Raw genomic sequence first — 21,773 nt, 5'->3', positions numbered from 1 at the left:
TGTAAAATATACACAGGGTGCTTTATTAAGGGTAAACACACTTATTTTCTGTTAAAATAATTTTCTAGTTTTTCATTATGAGCAGCACATTTTTGTTTATTGATTAAAAATTTTATACAATTACTAGTTATTTACCATTTTTTATATATTTTCCAGAGCTCTGTTGACTTCTGAAACGTAAGTATTTAATTATTTTTATTAATTAAGTATAATTTGGTGAAAATTTCAATTGGTCAATAATCGGTATTGGATAATTACTTGTAAAGTTTAAATTTGACTACGGGAGGAAGAGTGGAGTGAAGTTTTATTTTTACCTTCATGTGTTACTCTACCGCACCCATCATCTGTTCTAAATTTTAAACTTTAATAACTTTAAAAGTAATTATCCAAAAATAGTAATCGACCAGTCAACATTAACTGAAAATTATTTTTAGTTAAAGCATTAAAAAAATGCAATATTGTAATATAACATAAACTAATGCTTATACCATTAAAAAAAACTACACAATTGCAATTATTTTAAGATAGAATGTGTGTCTTATCTGTAATGAATCACTCTGTATGTATATACATATATATATATATATATATTATAAAGCACATGCTAAGGTATTAGAATATAGAACCGTTTGTTCGTTGCATAACACATTGTAATAATAAGTATTAAATTTGCGGAAAGGAAGTCGTTTTTATTGCGACGGCACGGGATAGCAATAAAGGTTTTTTCTTCGTCCTCTTAGAGTGTTGCCAGTTGCCACCGAACCGTTCAAGGTTAAAGAGACAAAAAAATGACTATATATATATATATATATATATGTAACATAATAAAATAAAGTGAAAAGTTTGTTTTAACAAATACAAGCTCTATAGGTTGTTCACACTTTGCGTTGTGCTTTAAGTTTGTTGTTTCAATTCTGATCAATTTTCAACACCATCAATAACATAACGTCAGAGGCCGAAAATGATAAATGTGCGTCAACCGATAATTTCCCTTTGTAATTTCTATAAAAAAAAATAATATAGTCATATTAAAACCCACATTTATCGTCTCTTTATACTATTATAATTTCACACAGTAAAATGTATTATGAAATGAAAATTATTGTGCTTAACGTGATGCTCTAGACAACTTTTTCACAGCAAAATTAGCTTTGTTCGATAATATTAACAAGTTACAAGTTCTGCTCACTTAATTTATTTATAATATTGTCTGCGTTAAATTGGTGAATGCCTTTGGTGAAACAAAGACCCACAAGGAGCCTTGCGGCATTTTTTAACAAGCTGTTACTCAGTCTACCGAGCTAATACTATTGAAAGGATTTATTTTTATAATTGATGCGCGATTTCCATATAACCTCAAGCATAACAAAGTAAATCACAGGCAGGCAGACCAAAATATCACATACACTGTAATTTGTATGATTATGTATAGTACTTCAACTATCTTTCTCTTAAATCAATAGACGTATAACCTACGAAGCTTCCGAAAAAAAGATCTAATAAATATTTACCTCGACTAAATACAACATAACAAAACTTATATTGATACATATAATTACCAAGACATTTTATACAAAATATATTTTATGCAGATGACTGGCGATATTTTGCAGTAAAGATCATGGTGTTGTTAGAGATAATATATATTTATATGTTGTTTGTGTCGACCGGGCAATGGGTTGCTTATAATCGCATGCTTAAGACATGATGTATATACCGCGTTTTTTATTTTCCGACAGTCGCTTTAAAGGGCAATCGGAAACGGAACGACGGACACTGTTGCGCGATAAGTGTGTCTGAGGCCTTTTCTTTATAGTAGTAATAAGTATAATATTCGTCGAGCTCGATCAATCCGAGATTGTGAACGGCTCTCTGACTAATTAAAAATGTATAGTAATTATTGTTACTGTGGTACTCACCGAGGCAGCAGTGTCGTTGAGCGAATCGGATTAGCGATGACACCTGAAACACAACGTCGCTCGTTAAGTTCAATAATTGGCTGGTTTACAGCGATTTATTAAAACCACGATAACGAGATAAAACGTTAATCGCAGCGTTGCATTTGACAATCATGAAAATAATAATAGTACAATGAAAACAAAACTCCGTTTTGAGATTACCAACAACGGTATGGAGAAGCCTAAAAATAATAATATTATCATAAAATTGTTATTGTTATTATACCATCTGGACGAGAATTTCAAACCTCTTTTATTTGTTCCGTGCCAAGCTAAATACTGATATAATAATAAAGAAAACTCCTGTAAAAAGCTATTTGCGGTCCAATACCGTGGCAAACGTAAAAGTAAAATATATATTATGTATATTTCTATATGCGATAATCCACATATAGGACAATATTTGAGTTTGAAAGTCCTTAAAACTCGTTATAACGTTTACTCCTATCTCTCGTCATTATATACACATATAAATATGCATTAAATATACATATTTGCTCGTCTCAGTTTACCCATATAATATAAATGCGGTATAATGATAATAATAATATTTGAAAGGGGTCGATAAGCAAATAGGTCGGTACACAAACGGTTGATGACTGTTACCGCTGATGCTGTACTCCCATAATATTTATATATTATGTAAATTCACCACGACCAATTGCATACCGGTTAAATGATTACTATATGGCAGCTTTACTTTTTTTGAAAACATTTTTATTTATTTTATATGTCGATATTTGAAAATTACCAAGTATTTTCCAGAGCGCTGTCAACTTATGAAATATATGCATATATTATATTATTTAAATTATTGACTTTTTTTTTAGAAAAGAATAGTTTTATTGTAACTGATCGATAACCAGTTTTAAATAATTACTTTTAGAGTTATTAAGTTTTAAGTTTAGGGCGGGAGTTAAGTATTATTTTTATCTGCACGCAACCACGCACTACGTCTTCCCGTCTTAAATTTTAAACTGTCTGTTTCGGCGAGTAATAATTATTAGTAGCCATCGGAGATTGCTCATAAGCAAAGTAAATTAGTAAGGATTAACTAGTTTTATTTAAATACCTTTCAAATCGAAACTTTACAGGAGCCGATAACAGTAATAATTATATTGTTCTCAGATAAAATACCTAGACTCAATAAAAGTCCTCAAATCTATAAAATAAAAATCTATTTTGATTAAAAAAAGTATTCTTATTAAAATATTACCTTATAACATTTTGATCATATCTGAAATTACAACTGGAAAGAAAAGTGGCTTATAGATTTCGGATTCCCTTACTTAGGACAACACAATCGAAGATTTCTATCAAAACATAACAGAACATTTTGTTTCTCTTAAAGACAAGAAACAAAATAAACTGTAATCGTAGTATACAGTTCTTAATGAATATTGTTAGTCTCCAACTTGCAATCAATAATTCCAGGGGATTAAAATACTCTTTTTCCTGGATTGACTTCGGAGATTAAGTTTTAATTAACATGGTTTTTGCACAATTATTTAAAAAGAAATAATTTATTCAACTATGCAAGAAATTCATTTTTCCATTAAAAACTGGATATTTTTCAACACGTTATCACTTTTATTGCAACCTGTTGAAACATTTTTTGTTGAAACACTAGAAAACTATATACTTGTGCCTGCGCTTTTATGATAGCAGACAACTGTCAAGCCATTGAATCCATATAACCAAAAAAACATTGTATTATTTTAAAATTCGATTAAATCAAGTTTCTTCGAATGCAAGCTTACTCGAATAAAGTTAACTTGAATAAACAGCCGGTAGGTAATTGTTTAAAATCACCATCTTAAATCCGTCCGAGTTTTTTACTACTTATAGAAAATATAGTATTATAAAAATACTAAATTTGTTACGGTATGGTGTTTACTGCCATTGAGATATTTTGCACGTTGTAATGATATTATCGTTGTTAACGAGTTCTTGTAAATGTAATCAAATATGTAATTCATCAGTTAGTTATGAATTCCATATTGAAACTTTGATAAAATCAATTGAACTTTAACGTTATATAGAAGACGGTACCCGGCACGTGCAAGCAGACAGACAAGTCTGGCCTTTGGGGTAAATATCGATCAGTGTTCAAATTAATTAACAATTATCAACATCAAAGCGACTAATTTTGTGAGCATAAAAGTTTATTTTTCTTGAAAAAGAGCAATGATTAAACCTTTTTACTTTGATGCTATATTTAGTACATAGCAAGCATATTAGTTAATATAAGTCAAGAGCGATTCCTTTGAATAATTTAACATAATTTGTTTTTATTTTTTATAAGTAAGTTCTTTTTTTGTTTTGTTTTTGAGTAGATGGGGTGTCTTACAGTAACGAAAGATTAATCTCTTTTGGTTTTAAACGTTTTCCAGACTTTAGTTATTCGATTGTGTGCACCATAATTTGCATAACAAGTTAATGGATAAAAAGTCTATGTAAGAATTACTTCTTTTTGATGTACAAATAAAAATATATAATTTCCTTTCATTGTTGAAACACAGTTTAAGTGCCAGGTTATAAACTTTTGTGTATCTTTGCTATTTTTACATTATTATTTTGTTCAAATATTATTGACATCAAAAATAAAATTGTATTTTCACATTAATATTTTCGACAACTTGAAAAAAAATTAAATTAGGTAAAGAAAATTCGATTTCTTTCTTTTTATAATTCAGTGAGAGCACTACTTTAAGTAAATTATTACTTCGGTGTAAGGCTGTTTGACAAGTGGTGTTACGAAAAAACTAATTTCTCGGTCGTTTATGTACCGAAACTCTATTAATTTTTAAAAGCGTTTTGTATAAGTAAATAGTTTACGCAGATACCTGGAAATGCTATTATAAACTTGACTTTTATATTTATAATGCCATTAAAATATAAAAATCTCCCAGAAGAATTTAATACACAAGGAAAATATCATTATCTGTTAAATAATTCTCTATTATAAAAAACAAAATAAAATAACACAAAAGCAATTATGAGCTTATAGGGAAAAAAAATGGTCGTAATACTTTATATTCCTATTCTGCTTTGATATTATACTTGCAATAGTCGTTATAAAACTACTCGAGAGAGGATGTTTGTTTTTTCAAATGTTTCTCAAAGTTAGTTAGTCAGAGTTGTTAGTTCAAGATAAAGCATTATTTTCTTGGAACTAGCAGATTTCTTGAAGTTTGTATTTGGATGAAATAATGAAAATAAACCAAATATTTTTTTTTAGAAATTTGTATATTAGAAGTTTTATATAATTTTCACGATCTAGTGAGAAGAGACAAAGACAGTTTGGAGTGGGCGACGTTGAACAGAGATAAGGCGATTAATTTCATATAGTAAAATTAAATTTCAACAATGAGCATCTCATTACAATGACATATTTACATACTTGTTACAAAATTGCTTAGGCAAACACGAGTGTACCTAATTTGCCTATTCATCACGCCGGAGGATCACTGTCACAGTACCGTACAACATTATGAATGCCGTTGTGAATTTTTCCCTATATGAAAATGTATCCATAATACGACATACCAGACTATACGCTTATGGGTTATGGGCAAAGGTGTTTTTTTAGTAAAAAAAAACAAAACCGACAAATGCCTTTTCGGTAATAGAAGTCATATGGGAATACCCCTTTGCGGGTCGCCGGCTCACTAGACCAAATTCCAATTTTCTTTGATCCAGTGCGAATAATATATTACTGTTATACGACTTTAGCATTATTTGTTTGATATACCGCGCAGCAGGTCTATCGTACAACGCATGCATGGGAACCGATCGGATGAAAAATATTTGTCGAAAATAGTTTAAAATAATTTCGCACGAATAATATTCTGCAATCAACCTAACCGCGCCAATATGTGTAATTTATTAAACAAAGATTGGTCTTGACGCTGACTGACACACCTAAGATTCGGTCTAGAAGTTAACGTCGGGCGTACTATCTGTTCAATAACTGAAGTTTGCTCAATACAGCATCATATAGCACAAGCTAATACTGTTTAAAAATACTAGAATTTGTTTTTTGGTTAGCCGTAGGAACCTGTTGCCTAACCCGTGAATATGGTCAGTGTATGTGCGGTTGGACGGCTACTCTTTTATATCGGTTTGGCATTAGTTTGGTTTAAAGGTAAAAAAACTATTAGTGTTTGTTTTGGGCGTTTGTCACGACCCACCGGTGCTTTGTCAACGGATTAACAATTATTATAAAACATTCAACGGGCAACTGCGGTACGTTTGATTGTATACTTTTTTTGTTTGCATTGGCAGGTTTTTCATTCGAACCTTTTTCGCCGACATCGGTGCGGTTTTTATTAAATTTCCACGGTGTTGTGATTCTAGAAAAATCGTTTGACAATTTAACTGAAATATCGTTTTTAATCTAAAAGGGTGGAACGAAACCAGGATCCGGTTAGGTGGGCCTTTGTTCATAAATTCAATGCCAGCCGAAAATTCTACAATAAGTCATAAACTAATTCCAACAAAGTAATAGCTGAACGTCGACCAAGAATATCATATTGATCGGCAACGGTATTTCGTCAACGGACCATTGCTAAGGCTGATATTGGTTTATATTGAGTATTGATCTATTAAAAATATAAACGTTTCATTTTACTGTGTACAATACTTTTTGACAAGTTTGATTAAACGTCAAACAATGAATATTGTTTATGAAATTTAAAAAAAATGTCTACAATAATATGATTTTATAATTCGATAGACATAGCCAATTAAAAATCGCTAATATATATTAAAAAATAAGTTTCACCACAAAAATGTGTAAAATTAAACTAACTACAGCTCTTCTACACTTTTATAATAATAATTATCTAATTAAACATATTATTTTGATAACTCTACGGAAATAATAATAATAATGCTTTAAAAAACGGCAGATTTAAATAAAAACTAATTCCGAATTTTAATCGTTTGAAGGCGCTTGGCTCGCCAGTACATTATTTATAAAAAATAAACTTTTAGAGTAATTATTCAGAACTGCAAATCGACTGGTCATATTTTTGTTTTAATGAACTAATAACATTTTTTAAAGGGTTTTGTTTTTAGTTTTAATTTAAAAAGTTAATAAAACTTTAGTATAAAAAAAAAACCGTTTGCATAGTTTCGAGCTGATTAAACGACTTCCAGAAAAATATTTTCTATTCAAAATGTATGGCAAGCGTGATAAAACAAATTTAAGAACTTTAAGTATTTTTGTCAAAATATAAGGTTGATAAAAAAAAAAAAAAAAACTGTTAAAACTTTTATTACATCCATGTTTTAGTTATCAAAAATTTCTTTTATGTATTACTTTCTTTCCGAAGTGGAACTAACGTTAGTTACAGAGATTCAGGTCGTAAAAAATTTAAGTGGTCTTAACTAAAAAACCTATCGAAAGAACTTTTTGATTAGTAAGCCCTCTATGCAATGATATCTTTTTATTTATGTTTTTTGTCTGCCATGCATTTGGTATGTATATAATCAAATGTGGTCAAGTATTTCAACATAATAAAAGTATTGTTTAAACTGAAAATTCCAAAATGTGTAAAACCTTTCCAGTAACAATTTACGGAATATTATACGATTTATTGTAGTAGGCTGTAAGTCTTGAAAAGATTCACGCAATCACGAGTATGTTGTTTTTGTGGGCAAGGCACTTTGGCGTGGCGTAAACAAGGTGGGCATCTTTGTTAAACTTGAACTTGAAATTGTATTGATTTTTGTTGTTTTCAATAAAACGGCCGGGCACGTATAAATAGACTACGGAAAAGCGCCTGATAATGTTTCCGCCGCTTTATTAGACCTAGATTTATTAACGAAATTGTCCGCATTATATAACTGCGTCGGTTGTGCGTAGATTTATCACACAACAATTTCCGACCATGTATGTATGTATTATCCAAGCAGTAGTGTCTATAACTTTATCGAACATCAATTCACAGCTGTCGCTTTGAACCACGATGTACACTTAGTAAATATAACTAATTTATGTGTGTATATATTTTATAACCTAAAAGCTTAGGTTGCGAGCAATGTAAATGGTACAGACAAAAATATATTAATTGCAACGCGCAGAAAGAGGTGATTGTAAAATGTACATTACTAAGAGCTATAAAGCCAGCTCAAAAGCTGGCTTAACAAGTTGCTACTTTTTTGCGATTATTTGTATTAGAATTCAGTGCACATTTCGTAGACAAAATTGAAAATAGCGTACTAGTTTAAGTTTGGTTTAGTACTGTTACGGAAATATTTCAAATATTTTATTTTAATCCATTCATACCATGTGGCGTAACGGGCCTAGAAATCCCAACGCGCTAGAATTCAAACTATTTCCACCGGTTGAATTTAAATAAGGCATTATTTCCTTTAAACCCATATAATATTTTTTAGGCGTCAGAGTACCGTAAAAAGGCATTTTGTTTTTTTTAAAGGGCGTTTTCACCTTAACTTTTTACAAAAAGGTATACTTCGAGTATAATGAGTTATCCTTTGATGTCTGAAGACTGAACTAATGTTGTAGATTGAACGGAAAATTTAACTTCTCTACAGTAAAAAAAAAATGGCCAATATAAAAATATAATTTATTTTATCGCACTTGTAGTCAACTGTTGGTATTAATTGCAGCCTACGGTAAAATAAGAATAAATGTATTTTATATTAAATAACTAAACATACATTGAAAAGTATATATTCAACGTTGGAATTCGTGTAAAAAGAGGATGAATATGATATTATTCGTTTAACAACCCGGGATGTTTGTCTGAACTTAAGCCCACCATCTCGCATTATCCTCTTTTATAAATACAATAAGATAAAATAATTGCATTCCGTTTGCAGGTGTCGATTTGACCGACGGCGGTGACTGTCTACTTATTATTTTTGATCTGTAATTTATGTATGTATTGTACTTTTCAAGCATCAAAAACCGCGTGGGATTTTTTATCTCCTCGTCGCGTTGTTATGTTATGTCAAAAACAAAAACCACAATAATAATAATGATATATTATGTCGTTCCCATTAGTTTAATCCTAGTTGACCGGTGAACGGACGCAGGACCACAAACTATAGATTATTTTTAATTTCATATTACATCATGTACAGTACAAACATTATTCACTTAACTAATACACCTAACAATAAATATATTTTTATGAATATATTTCATTTTGGAATTGTTTTATCACGCAGTTAAATATTGAATATGTGTACTTTGAATTGAAGTCCTGACTGTTGGTTTAAGGAGTCATGGCTATTTTTTAAAAACCTAGTTCAGAATTGTTTATTTACTTGGGAGAAGTGGCTGTAAGGTTATTCCCTTGTAGTAGAAACACTGTTATAGACAAAAGGAAGTGGCCAAAAGGAAACGGCCGGACGCCGAAAGCCCACCAGTATTTTGGTCGTAGGCTATACAGATTACAGCGTGTCTCCGGATTTCCCATACTTAATAATAATATACAACAATATAAATAAATTATACAACAATATATATATATATATATATACATGTAATTCGTGGCGGGCATTACGTGCTGGGGAAATCTCATGGGGAAAGACTTTTTTAATAAATCGCATTCTACGACAGCGTCACCCTTAATCGTAACAAAGTGGATTTTTTCGAAACGGCATAGAAAAAAAAATTGATAAATATTTTTATTTTTTGGTTTCTAAAAGTTTAAAGGCTCCAGTCTGGAAATAATCGCACTGCAATCGGCCGTGAAATAAATAACAAATAAAATAGTATATAAACGCCAGGCGAACGGTCTGTTTCTATAATATATGCAATTAATAATCAGGCGAAAACGTGTTGCTGTTTTATTATACTTTTTTTTAACATGTTGTATTTTTTATTTCTACAACGGTCGCCGCCGGCGGCCATGACAATAGTGTAGGCGAACCTGGCCGTAAAAACTTAGGGTCAAGAGAATAATAAAAATGAAACAGAAAGCACATTGCACTGCCCACTTGTGGCGAGGTGAAAACCGCCTTAACTTTATATAGCGAGTGAAACCATAACGACTTGGGAAATTTGACGACTACTTTAGTGAATTAATTTTCTTAAATTATTTCAAAAAGCTTTTTACATTTAAAAAAAAAAACAATTTACATTCGTTTTCATCAGTAAACTGTAAAGCATAAGCATCAAGTACAGTAACCTGTATTAACAATATACAAATTATAGGAAAACCTTATGATATTATGTTAAATTGCGAGGACTGCATTTTCAGATCAAAAATAATAATATAGTAGAATAATTAAACATAGTGATTTATTGTGGATAAGACACTCATTTTCTCCTAAAGTTATGGCAATTTTATAGGTTTTTTTTGTTGAAAACATTTTTATATCTGTTATTTTACAATACTACTAAATATTTACCTATTTCATATTTTTCAGAGGTCTATCAACTTTTTAAACTTAAATAGTGACGTATATATATAATTAACTTTTTGAATGAAAAATAATTTACCGAAAATATTGACTGGTCGATAAACAGTTTTGAATAATTACTTTTAAAGTTTAAAATTTAGGACAGAAGGTGGACTGTGGTTGAGTAATGCGCACCGATAAAAATATATTATTCTTAATGAATCACTCTTAATAAATTACCTGATTTTCGGACCTTTAAGTCCTCTGTAATTTACAGTCCCATTATGTACAATAATTTATATTATTAATCAATATAAAATTGATTATTTAGTATAGTTTTAATGAATAATTTAAAATATAAAAGTTTCGAATTATCAACAGGCTATCACACTTATTTTTTTGTGGAAAAAATAGCTCAGGAAATATGCCAATGTTTAGCGAAATAAATGTCGAATTCTGAATTTAAACACGTGTACTTTTTTATTTGAAGTGGTATTTTTATAAAAGGTCAGATTTGGGTGATTTGTTCAATTTAAATAACAAAATTGTATAATTTGTATAAATAACTGTCAATCGTTTTCAGCCCGCATTTTCGTATTTCTACCATTAAAAATACTTGCAATTTTTACATTTTATGAAGCACAACTTGCAACCTTGCAAAGCTAAAAATGGATAATTAATTACCCTTGTTTTTTTCTCTCCGCAGACGGTTTTAGTGAATTATTATTTTTTTCCCCTAACAAAAACACGTTTGACAACTATTAACCGTTGAAATTCCGAACAATGTAATATTATTTCCATTTTTTATGAGGGGATTTGTCTTAAGACCGTTCGCGGGGCACGTGTATCGAATAATACCGATTGATTCCAGTGTTTCTTTGCCTCTTTTTTTTCATCTATTTTTATCGTATCTTGTTTTCTTATTTTTTTCCCTCACCGATCGTTATTGGTCGGCCTCGACTGTTTTCAAGGTTCTTAACGGATAAACGACTACGGGTCGTAATCGCCTCTAAGTCTGAAAATAATAAGCGCTATATACCGACACACCGGTTTTGCATAAAATAATTTTAGTAAACGGGTTTTCCTCTTTCCAGGATGGCACAGCGTTGGCGGAAGAGGTGGTTTGCGGGCGAGCAGCTAAACGTGGAGAAAATAAAGTTTTAGTTAGGCTGGTAAATATGAAAAAAAAAAAACAAAAAAATGCGGAGGTATGAATAACGACCTTTTGATAATGTAGCGCCTCGGGCGTCGAACTTGGCTCACAGATAAGAGTCGACCATCGATCATCGGACACTAAAACTAGCCTTTGGACACTCACAATGTAAACAAAAGGTAACCATATTGTTGGAAGAAACATTTTTAAGCAACTTTTAGCTATACATAACCGATAAATTCATCATAATAAACATCTAAAAAATAGCACTTTTAAAATGATTATTTATTAAATAATACACAATAATATTATATACATTAAAATAATATTAATTAAATAAAAAATTATAATTAACATTACCTTACACTTTTTATAGTTTAAATAAAAACAAAATTTTCAAAAAAATTTTATATTTACTAGAAGATGGTCAAACTGATTTGATTTCCTCCAATAAGACGGCGAACTAATTTCGCATCTTCTGCCCGTGTAGTTGTTGATGAGTGTTCATTCTGATTTATCTATTCTGTGCTAAAACCCTAGTTGAAATATTATACAGGTTATTGCGCATCGTCTCGAATTGTTTTCTTCAGAAATAAAATGACAGCGTAAGGTAATATCAATTGTACTATTACTATGTGTTATTTCACTGGGTACTTGATTTTGGCTCCAGTTACGCCGACATATTTGTTTTTATCTTTGAATATTTGATGAACAAGGGTTTGTGTGCAATAATCTTGTATATTTCAATCATGGCTTAAACCTCGGTTTGCCACTGTTTTGGATTTCATGATAATCACAATATTTGTATGCACAGTGTATACCTTTATCACACAGCTGCAGTCTTCGTGGGGATGAACACCGACTTAACGTGCCGCCTCGCCGTATTAATTAACCCGGCCCAAGTGAAAACCGGCAATTACCATCAGAGCACGATATAGGTGATTTTTTTTTTCAATAATCCTACACTACACGGTTTACATTAGGGAACATCAATAAACGAGGTTCAAAATAACAAATGCCAAGTGTATGGTGATAGGATTAGGGTGGCCGACCCAACACGAATAATACAAAGCCAAAGGCAAGTAGTAGATAATAACAGCTATAATACGGTGTCACACGTATAACGCACGTGTGTTTGTCTGGATTTGTTATTAGAGCTGGCCTGGACTTTAAAAATTACTTGGCACTGAACAAACGTAGTTGGCTTAATATACTGTTCGCCTGCGTTATTGAATACCTGAAATGGCGCCAACGACACGTTTCAACTACCGCCGTCAAACGGTTTATCAGGAAAGGGCTATTAAAAGACATCTAATACCTCTAATAAGGTTTCTACAGGGATGAAAAACTTGATTTGGTTCGTATTTACCTTGTATATATTATGTCTTGTAAAATATTTTTTATTTTGATTCTATACATATTTGTAAAATAGCGTTTGTGCGTACCTAATATTTGTATTGTTCCTTAAAATGTAATACTCATATAGGCTTAATGATTTACATTTATGTTATAAACACAATGAAATAATATTACTTGAGTAACTAAATGAAAAATTAATAAAACGTTTTATAAACTAATAGCCAAGCCAAAAGCTTAATAGATTTTTCATGTTGCATTGTAAAATATTTAAAAAAATATAAAGAATTGGGTTATGAAAAAAATTTTGTTCATAATTCCAATATAACTGAATAAAGCTTTATTAGTGTTTAAATTATATTCTTGCCTAATTATACCTAATGCAATTATTGTAATTTTAATTATACAATATAAGTGACATTGGTCGGAGGGTGAAGTCCGAACGGACAACACATTAGTGTTGGGAAGTCGTCAAATGGCCGAATAAGGGCCATTTTGTAATATAATAACAATCATAATATCTGTACTCGACGTTTCCGTCAAAACGCGATTTCAACTGGTGAAAAGAACATTTTATCCGAGACCTTGGGGTAGTGTCTTTAGTTTCCCTCCATCGCACATTCGGCTGGCGAAGCTATTTGCCGGGGCCTCGTTCCAAGTGCGAAAGAGTCAAGTGAGAAATCTATAGGATGTTGCCGGTCGGATTACCATTCGTGTGCACGTGTGCGCTAAAGTCTTTGGACGCGTTTAAGCACTCGAAAAGAGTGGTGGATATATTTTGAAGACGATTCAAGGTGGTTTAGCGCTTAATGTTGTTTTCCGAAAGAATGCCGAGACAAAAACAAACGCGCCGTCGAATAATGCTAGAGTGACGTACAATAGGCATTGCTTTGTGTTGTGAATCTTTGCTCTACAATAATAACAATATGTACCGAACGTCTGGCGTGGTGTACAGCACCAGATGTTGTTTGTTCGAATATAAGGTGAAACTTTCGATGGGCTTAACCACCGCGCCGCGCCAGTTGCTCTCGTCCAAAGTACCGTAGGCATACGATTGCTGATCAATAGGGTGTTTATGAATAAATCAGTTTGGTCGTTAAAAGTCGGATATCGCGGGTCCTGATGCGAAACAAACAAATTAAATTGAAGCTAAAAAAAAAACTATTCGAATACTTCAGCGTATAATAATAATAATGTCGTGTGGACTTATTGACCGGGATTATAGCTAACTTGGTCCTCGCCGGCCGGCCTATTGGTGTGGTTTGCCGCTAAGAACCCGGGTGGTCACCCATCCGGCATCAAGCGGTACCGGTCGCAGCTTAACCTCAGGCGCCTTGCGGCAGCTGCGGTATCCACTGCGCCACACCATACCCGTTTCAGCATATAACAAAATGTACTATACATTTGTTTTCAAAATTCTCGAATTTATCTCAAAATGTGGTTTGAAAAATTAAGTATATCAGCAATTTCGTGATGCGGACAGCGTGTGTATCCTTTAGTACATTTAAAACTTCATTATTTCAACAGTACAAAAATGATTTTACAACCGTTGCCGACTTAATACAAATTCGTTCCCAATTATTGTGTGTCAAGCATAATTTATGTTTTCTCAGACCGTGGGAAAAATCAGTCCGATTTAAACTGTTTGCGTTATGGAGTATAATACTTGTATGGCTGTAGAGGAGAATGACAGAAACGAGTTGGACATAAGGCGAACGAAGCAGTGCTGGACGAAGTTAATGAGAACAATGATGAATGCGATAATGAAAAATAAAAATAAGACTAATTGGACATCTGCCAAGGTACGATCAGTTAATGGAAGGGAAAATAAACGGTAAAAGAAACAGAGGGAGACTTTCTTTCCCAGGGGATATCCTTCTTTGAAAAAATCTTCCATCGGACGGGATTTACCTCTTACCGACAACTCGAGAAGACAGCAAGTGACAGACACGAATGACTACTACGACAAGGTTTGCTTTTAGAAGCTGATGATGATGACAAATTATACGAACAGACTCAATTAAAAGTGTTCAATAAAACGATTAGATTATTTTCGGTGTGCCGAATTGAAAACAGGAAACTTTTTTTTTATGTTTTTTTTTTGTTAGGCTCATTGCGAGTTTTTTTTTAGTTTTTTTTTGTATTCGTGACGGGCTAACGGCAACTATAGTCAATCGATCAAAAGCAGAAGTTTTCACCAACTCATGGATGTAAAAATAATTTATTCAACTCCGCCTATATTCTGGAAGCTTATCGAAACCGCCGGCTAACGGTTTATTTTCGGCAGCCGATAATGAAGGTTTGGCCATCTGGAAAACGTTCGTGATTGTTTCAAATCGTACCTATACATGTATATATATACATATAAATAAGCATAATATAGACCGAGTTCAGTCGAGTCACATTTGAATTGTGTGTACTCGCTACCAAAGTCGATTTAAACGAACCAAGAGCAATTTGTATTTATACAATCTATTAGGCGCACGCAATCGCAAACAATCGGATATGGCTTTTATTCGGCAACCCGTGTAAAAACCGTTTCACGTATTTTATTCCTCCAATCTCCTCCCCGAGACCCATAAGCCTTAATAACATTATTTTGGCATAGCAATTTATAGGCAGAACCGATACAAAATAACTCAATCTCGGAGCGTGCGTTTATTTTGCCGTGCAAAGACTTCAAAATATGTATCCTTTTCGCAGTCAACCGTAAGACGATATGAATGGGTACGTCGAAACTTTAAACGTTTCAAACTTGTTTTTGACAAACAATAATTTGTAATATCGATGCGACCAGAAAAAATGGTTTATGCATTTCTGTCATAATCTGCACACACGGTACCTACTCGTATGCTTTTGTAAACAAGACATTTAACTGGAGGAATTCAATACAAGTATAAGCTGAATTGAGAATAACTATTATATTATCTTTGTACGGCGACGACGGGGTTTTGGTAGCGTTAAGCGACGAATACGTGCTTAACAAAGTATTTTGAAATGTTTTTTCAGTAAATGAACAATGATCAGAGTTGAGCAAATTTTCAATCCTTTTCAGAGCTTCGGGTCACATATGCGACACTGCGATATTAATAGAAGCCGTCTCATCGTTCAGCGTTCGAGGATTTAAGTCTTTCGGTTCATAAACACAAACACGTTTATCAATTTAAAGTTCAGAAACCGCGTGGATGTTAATAATTATTATTATAATGATGAACTTTCACGACGGGTAGTGCATTAAATTTGGCCAGTAAAATAGCTTTTATAGATTTTCCGGACGCTGTGCAATAATGACTATGCAAATGCACGTGAACGTTCGAGACTTGTGAGATGTTCACCGAACCGCCATGTGTGTGTGTGTGTTTTTATTATTTAAATTTATTCTATGGCATGCATTCGTTTTCGCAAGTTTCTGGAATACCGTAGACGACATCCAGACGCGATTTATACAATCCAAAAACTATTTTCACAATTCTCGGTTCACGTTTAAATTGTATTTTTATTATGATTGTGTAATAAGTTCACCTAAATACACTGAATGTAACATTATTTATTGACCGACAAAAATAATATAATGATGAAACATTGTGAAATCTGAACAAATCTATTACTTGAAGTAGTAAGTATGATTTTTTTAAATTTGTTTTATTAAAAATATATTTAAAATCTGTAATATTAGGTACAGTGAGTAAATTTGAAGAAAACCGTACAATCACAGGACGACATGATAGAAGGGGGTGTCCAGTAACACTACTTCAAAGGAAATATGATTTAGACATACATTTTGATAAAAGGTATATTCAGATGAAATATCTTCAATGTAGAGCGCTTGATGAATTAGGTAAATCTTTCAGTCTTGTTTGCTAAGTTTAGAAACAATCTAGGTTTTTGATCTATCATTAGGTGGTTACAGTTGTTTGGCATGTGTTAGATTTTATAAAAATTTTATTATGTTTAGTTATTGAAATGTATATGTAAATACATATACACTTCAATTATTAATTGTCCTGTATCTCTCGCCATATTCAGCGACTTACAATCTTTGAACCAATACAGCTAAGTTCTAAGATTTGAAAAACATTTTAAAAATTCTGGTCTCGTTTGTTCAATGAGGTCACCATCGGATCCAACGATTAATATCGTTAATAGTTTCCAAACTTTTTTTTTCTTATTAAGTTCATTTTAAAAAATATGGCTTGCTGCTAATGTTGATGCTCTGCTAACCTGCCGTTTGCCATCGTTCATCCGTCACCCCGGATGGCTCGTGGAACTGACAGTGCTGAAAACCCGCTAAGTGAAACCCGGATTTAGAATATTACTTTCGAACGTCCTATCCGGGAAACCCGTATTACGATGCATCCGTCGAAAATGAAATCCACCCACCCGGGTGCCTGTGCCGCAATTCCGGGGACGTTTTTCTTTAGCTAGGAATTTGATATTTTTTAATAACCCGTACGACGCATTAAGACAAAGGTGCCATCGCCTTTTCCATTCATCAAAAAAACAAAAAAAACGGCGCCAAAGTCTGCTAGGAAATTGCCCGTCCTTCCTCCAGGACACGGCGGCGATAATAAAATAATAAATAACGTTTGCAAATCCCATCACGTGAAATCCTTTTATGGGGCTTTTGAACGGCTGCCGCCGGCGTATGTAGGATTTTCACACCTGCCGGCTGTGCTATGCACGCATAATATAATATATTTCCAAATCCGCGGCTTGAACAAACTCCGGAATCCCGAAGTCGTCTGATGAAATATGTTAAATATGCCTGAGGCGACGGCGGTGGTGAGACGGGGCGTTAGGATTCAATTTCCGAACGCTGTCGACGAAAACATAACGGATCACTTATCGGGAAACACCCCATATAAGAAGGAAGGTACATACACTGTTAACGGTCCTATTTATTAAGCACAGGCAGCCACCCTCCTGGAGGTATAAAGTTTTGTCCGTTTCACACACCACGTATAATAGGTGTCGAGCAAACAAATACTGCCGTTTACATTACATTATTGCGAGAGCCGTCCAACGACACCACTTGTGGGAAAATGTATCGAATGTTCTTGGAGCCGTTTCGAATCCGATACCGCTAAGGGCAGAACTTCTGACTGTGAATTGCAACAAAACTTCGGCGCGTTCTACATTACGGTAACGAGATCGAACGTCTCGCCGGAATGGGTGTAGTAAATGATAGTCGTGTTAAGGTCTCGTCGCCTCGAGCCTTTTGCTCGAACAAAACTATTATTTGGTCGATAAATTTTGCCGCCGTTACAATAGGAATTACTATAAACATGAGACCGTTCGGAGGAAGTCGTAACAAGACCAGAGAAAACGTGAAACTTGATTAAAAAGGTTTGGTCTCGTGGAAATACGGAAGGAAAACAAAACAATTTTCAGAGATGTATCTATTAATCTTGAGCATTTCTAAGTGATCCATTCAAGATTTTTGCATTTCCAGTATCGATATTAATTGGGTTGTCGGAAGAAAACGAACAAGATCATGGAACTTTTGAAAACGGGTCCTGGTGAACAACAGCTAAATCACAGGCCTGGGCTCGTTGCAAGGTCACTACCGACGGTTTGCATTCATTAAAACTGTTGCCGTCGCCTATTTAGTATGTACACAGCGTCATTATAATATCGTTATCTCTGTTAATATAATTTATTGTAGAGTCCTGAAAAGCCAAACGGTGGTGCCGCTAGATCGTTTGTCACCGTACTTCGGCGGTAGTCGTTGGAACAATAACGCGTTCACGCTATCCTGTTATAAACCCTGTTTGGTCGTTGTTCACCTTATACCGTTTCTATATAAATACATTTACAGTATACACCATTAAAATGTATGTTACCTGCGTTAAAGTTCAGATTGAGATTGCTTTGTTTAACGAGGGAGCTCGTTCGTTGTAATTATTCAGGTGCTTGCGAGCTTAACGAGCGTTATCCTTTGAGCGTCCAAGCACAGATTAAATAAATCACTAAAATATTGAAAAATCGTAACAAACATTAATAATCTCAGGACAGTGACCAAAATAAATAAAAATAATAAATCTTCTGTTCTACAGTGTGGTCAAAGAAATGTTAGAAAAAATCTACAATGTTATCATTTACTTGTTATCAGTAATTCTTATCAGTTTACGTTATTATTGGAAATAGTGTGTACAATATTTTCGGCACTATAATTTGTCCCTACTGCATTATGTTTTTAACCAATAAAAAACGTTATTTGAATACATATTGTTTTACTACAGAGTGTACTATCTGGTTTTATTTAATCTGTGGTCAATGTTTGTTTTTCCCAAGTTTATTTCAAAACAATATAAGTGTTTAGTTATTTGATGCTGGATGATTATACTTAGATGCCACAGCTTCTTTCGTGGTTTTAACCCATCGCACATGTTTCTGTGTGTGTTTGGGCGAGACCGTATGGCAGAGCAAATGTTTTTAAGTATAAGCAATAATATTGTTATTACCGTGTGACCAGACGGCCTAATCGTAACAAGACCGAAAGATGCTGTTTTATTATATTTTCCACCATAACAGTATAGCTCAAGTCATCAACACCTGTTACACATAGTTTATATTCCAAACACCCAAGCCTAGGGAACAGCGGGAACATGATATTGTAAAAGCGATAAATGTACCATTCGGCTCAAAACCATTGTGGATTTTTCCCTAACATGTCTAGTCTATCTAATAGAATGTATATACATTGTTACACTCAACTGAATATTATTCTCTCAGATTTGTCACGAGTTTTGTCTTCATGGGCCATTTTGGCCAAAACTTAAGACGACCGATTCCGTTTTATTTTTCTCCTTTTAATTATTTTTCAGTATAATAAAAGTGAGAGATGTAGAGATTAAATGTTAAAATCCTATTTAATGCACTCAAAACAAACTTTTTCGTTTTGTTGATATTAAAACAAGTTATGTCAAGAATTCCAAATTCCAAGTAGATTCAAAAATGTGTTGCAAACAAAACATACTGTATTACAACAAAAATTTCCCTTTAAAGTGTTTTATAAAATATCATCTAAAATGATTATAATTTGTTTGTTAAATTGAAATAATTATTTTAAATTGAATTTTATTTAATATAAAATGAAGCATATTTATATTTAAATAGTTACACTTGAATTAAAGTTAAAACGTGTCATTAAAAATATTAATTAGTTCAGTTTAGAACAATTAAATTGAAAGCTATAACATGTATTTTAGTGCAATAATTAGAACATGGAAAATCCATGTGGTAGTATTTTTTAAATTCATATCATTTGTTTCTAAAAAGGACCGGAAAAGGAATCTGTTTTAGGCAAAACCAGTGCTACCCGTCTACGTATTGTTTTCAGACTACATACTATTATCTTTCATCTAATTATATTTTACCCAAAACCGATGAAGAATTGTTTCTGAAAGGGACCGCCGGATGTTATGTTGATAAAGTAGGGTACAGTCAGTCCGCAAGCAAGCAACTCGGGTCAAAGGAAAATAACAATTAAACAATGTGACAGTTTTAGGAGTATCCACTAATTGGTTGATTAATCTCCAAGAGGATCGAAATGCGCGATTGCTATTGTCCAGCAGTTACAGCTAGTTTGTTAGAAACTATAGTAATTATCAATGGCATTATATTTTTTTGTGTGGATCTACGAGAGCTGAAGAGATATCCAGGATTTGATATGTCGATAATTATTATTACTCTAACGTTATATATTATTATGTTCTTTGAAACAGTGGAATCCTCAAACGTACGAATCTTATTGTTAAGACCATAGAAATTTAAAATTAATTATTAATCACTCCATAGAATTAGTGCTTGCTATCCGTCAAAAGTACAAAGAGATAAATTCAAATTATTTTATTAGCGCAACAACAATTTAATCAAGATGGCGCTTTCACAATAGTTAGAGGCTTTGTTTTTACTACAAGAGATAATCGGTACTGCCTTTTAACGCCATACCACCGTCCCTGTCTTTATCAGTATGAAGTATTTGAATATAAGAGGCCATTTTTTAACTTCTCCTTAGCCGTTTTGCAGGTGATATTTCGTAAACCAAAGGCACTTTTATAAACAAAAAAAAAGTAGAGCATAGGTACAATCAATCAATCGCAATCAGCTGATACGACCGGAGGCCATTGGTGTACAATAATATAATATTCGGTCTCGTGAAAGAGATCAAACCGGGAGCATGGAGTGAAAAATAGGGTTCTGGATACGTTAAAATAATTGACGGCATTAGAAAAACGACCATTAAACGCTATCCGTCAGAATTCCAAAATGAAAGTAATTCATAAGCAACCGACCGGACCTAATCCAACGTTGAGCCGTTTATTGCTTCTTTGTTCGGTTCTATCGTTTAATCTGATCGCGGGTAAACCGTCCATCCGTGAATGGAAATTACAAAAAATATAAAATAAAATACAAATTCAATTTTGACACCAACAATTAATCACGATCGTTGTTATCGACTGACCTATTCCGTCCAGTCAATGTTTGTGAGCAAGTAAGACACGTGCTAGTTTTTTTGGAAGACTTAAAGTGATTTTTTCTCAATGAACATTCAGTAGGGCTCGTGCCCTACATGCAACCCTGTTATATCGACTGGCCCGCATATAATTATTTTGTTTTGGGGCTTATGGAATAATATGATTTATGACCTCGCCCGGTTATTATAATATATTATGTTTTTTTTATACAGACAAATAATTAGGTCATCGTAATTTGTAACCTATAATTATGTTATACAGGAATTCCAGGTGTTATAAATTTATTAGTTATAATATATAAATTATTTATCTTCGCACAAACCCCACATTGACCTAAAAACATGACCCTCGGACAACCAAAAAAAAAATAAATGAACCACTACCATCCATTATATTGCAGACAAAGAGAACCTATTTAGTCGAATAAGTGTGGCAAAGAGCTCA

At 33.0% G+C, this 21,773-nt stretch overlaps 1 protein-coding gene across 1 annotated transcript in view; it reads right to left on the bottom strand.

Moving 5' to 3' along the window:
* The window catches only part of LOC126836745 (sex peptide receptor), a 159,215-nt gene that overhangs the window by 100,588 nt on the left and 36,854 nt on the right, over positions 1-21,773 (bottom strand). The window contains exon 3 of the mRNA XM_050570368.1: positions 1,920-1,962. The gene's annotated coding sequence lies outside the window, so the exon portion shown is untranslated. The remainder of the gene's footprint in view (positions 1-1,919; positions 1,963-21,773) is intronic.

This window comes from Adelges cooleyi, unplaced genomic scaffold (assembly GCF_023614345.1).
Source record: "Adelges cooleyi isolate 19-005CV unplaced genomic scaffold, UGA_ACOO_1.1 ACOO_flye_CR_arks_rails_tigmint_CR_PRNA_247, whole genome shotgun sequence".
Classification (NCBI taxonomy): domain Eukaryota; kingdom Metazoa; phylum Arthropoda; class Insecta; order Hemiptera; family Adelgidae; genus Adelges; species Adelges cooleyi.
The sequence above is the reverse complement of the archived record's forward strand: the minus strand, read 5'-3'. Positions and strand labels throughout refer to the sequence as shown.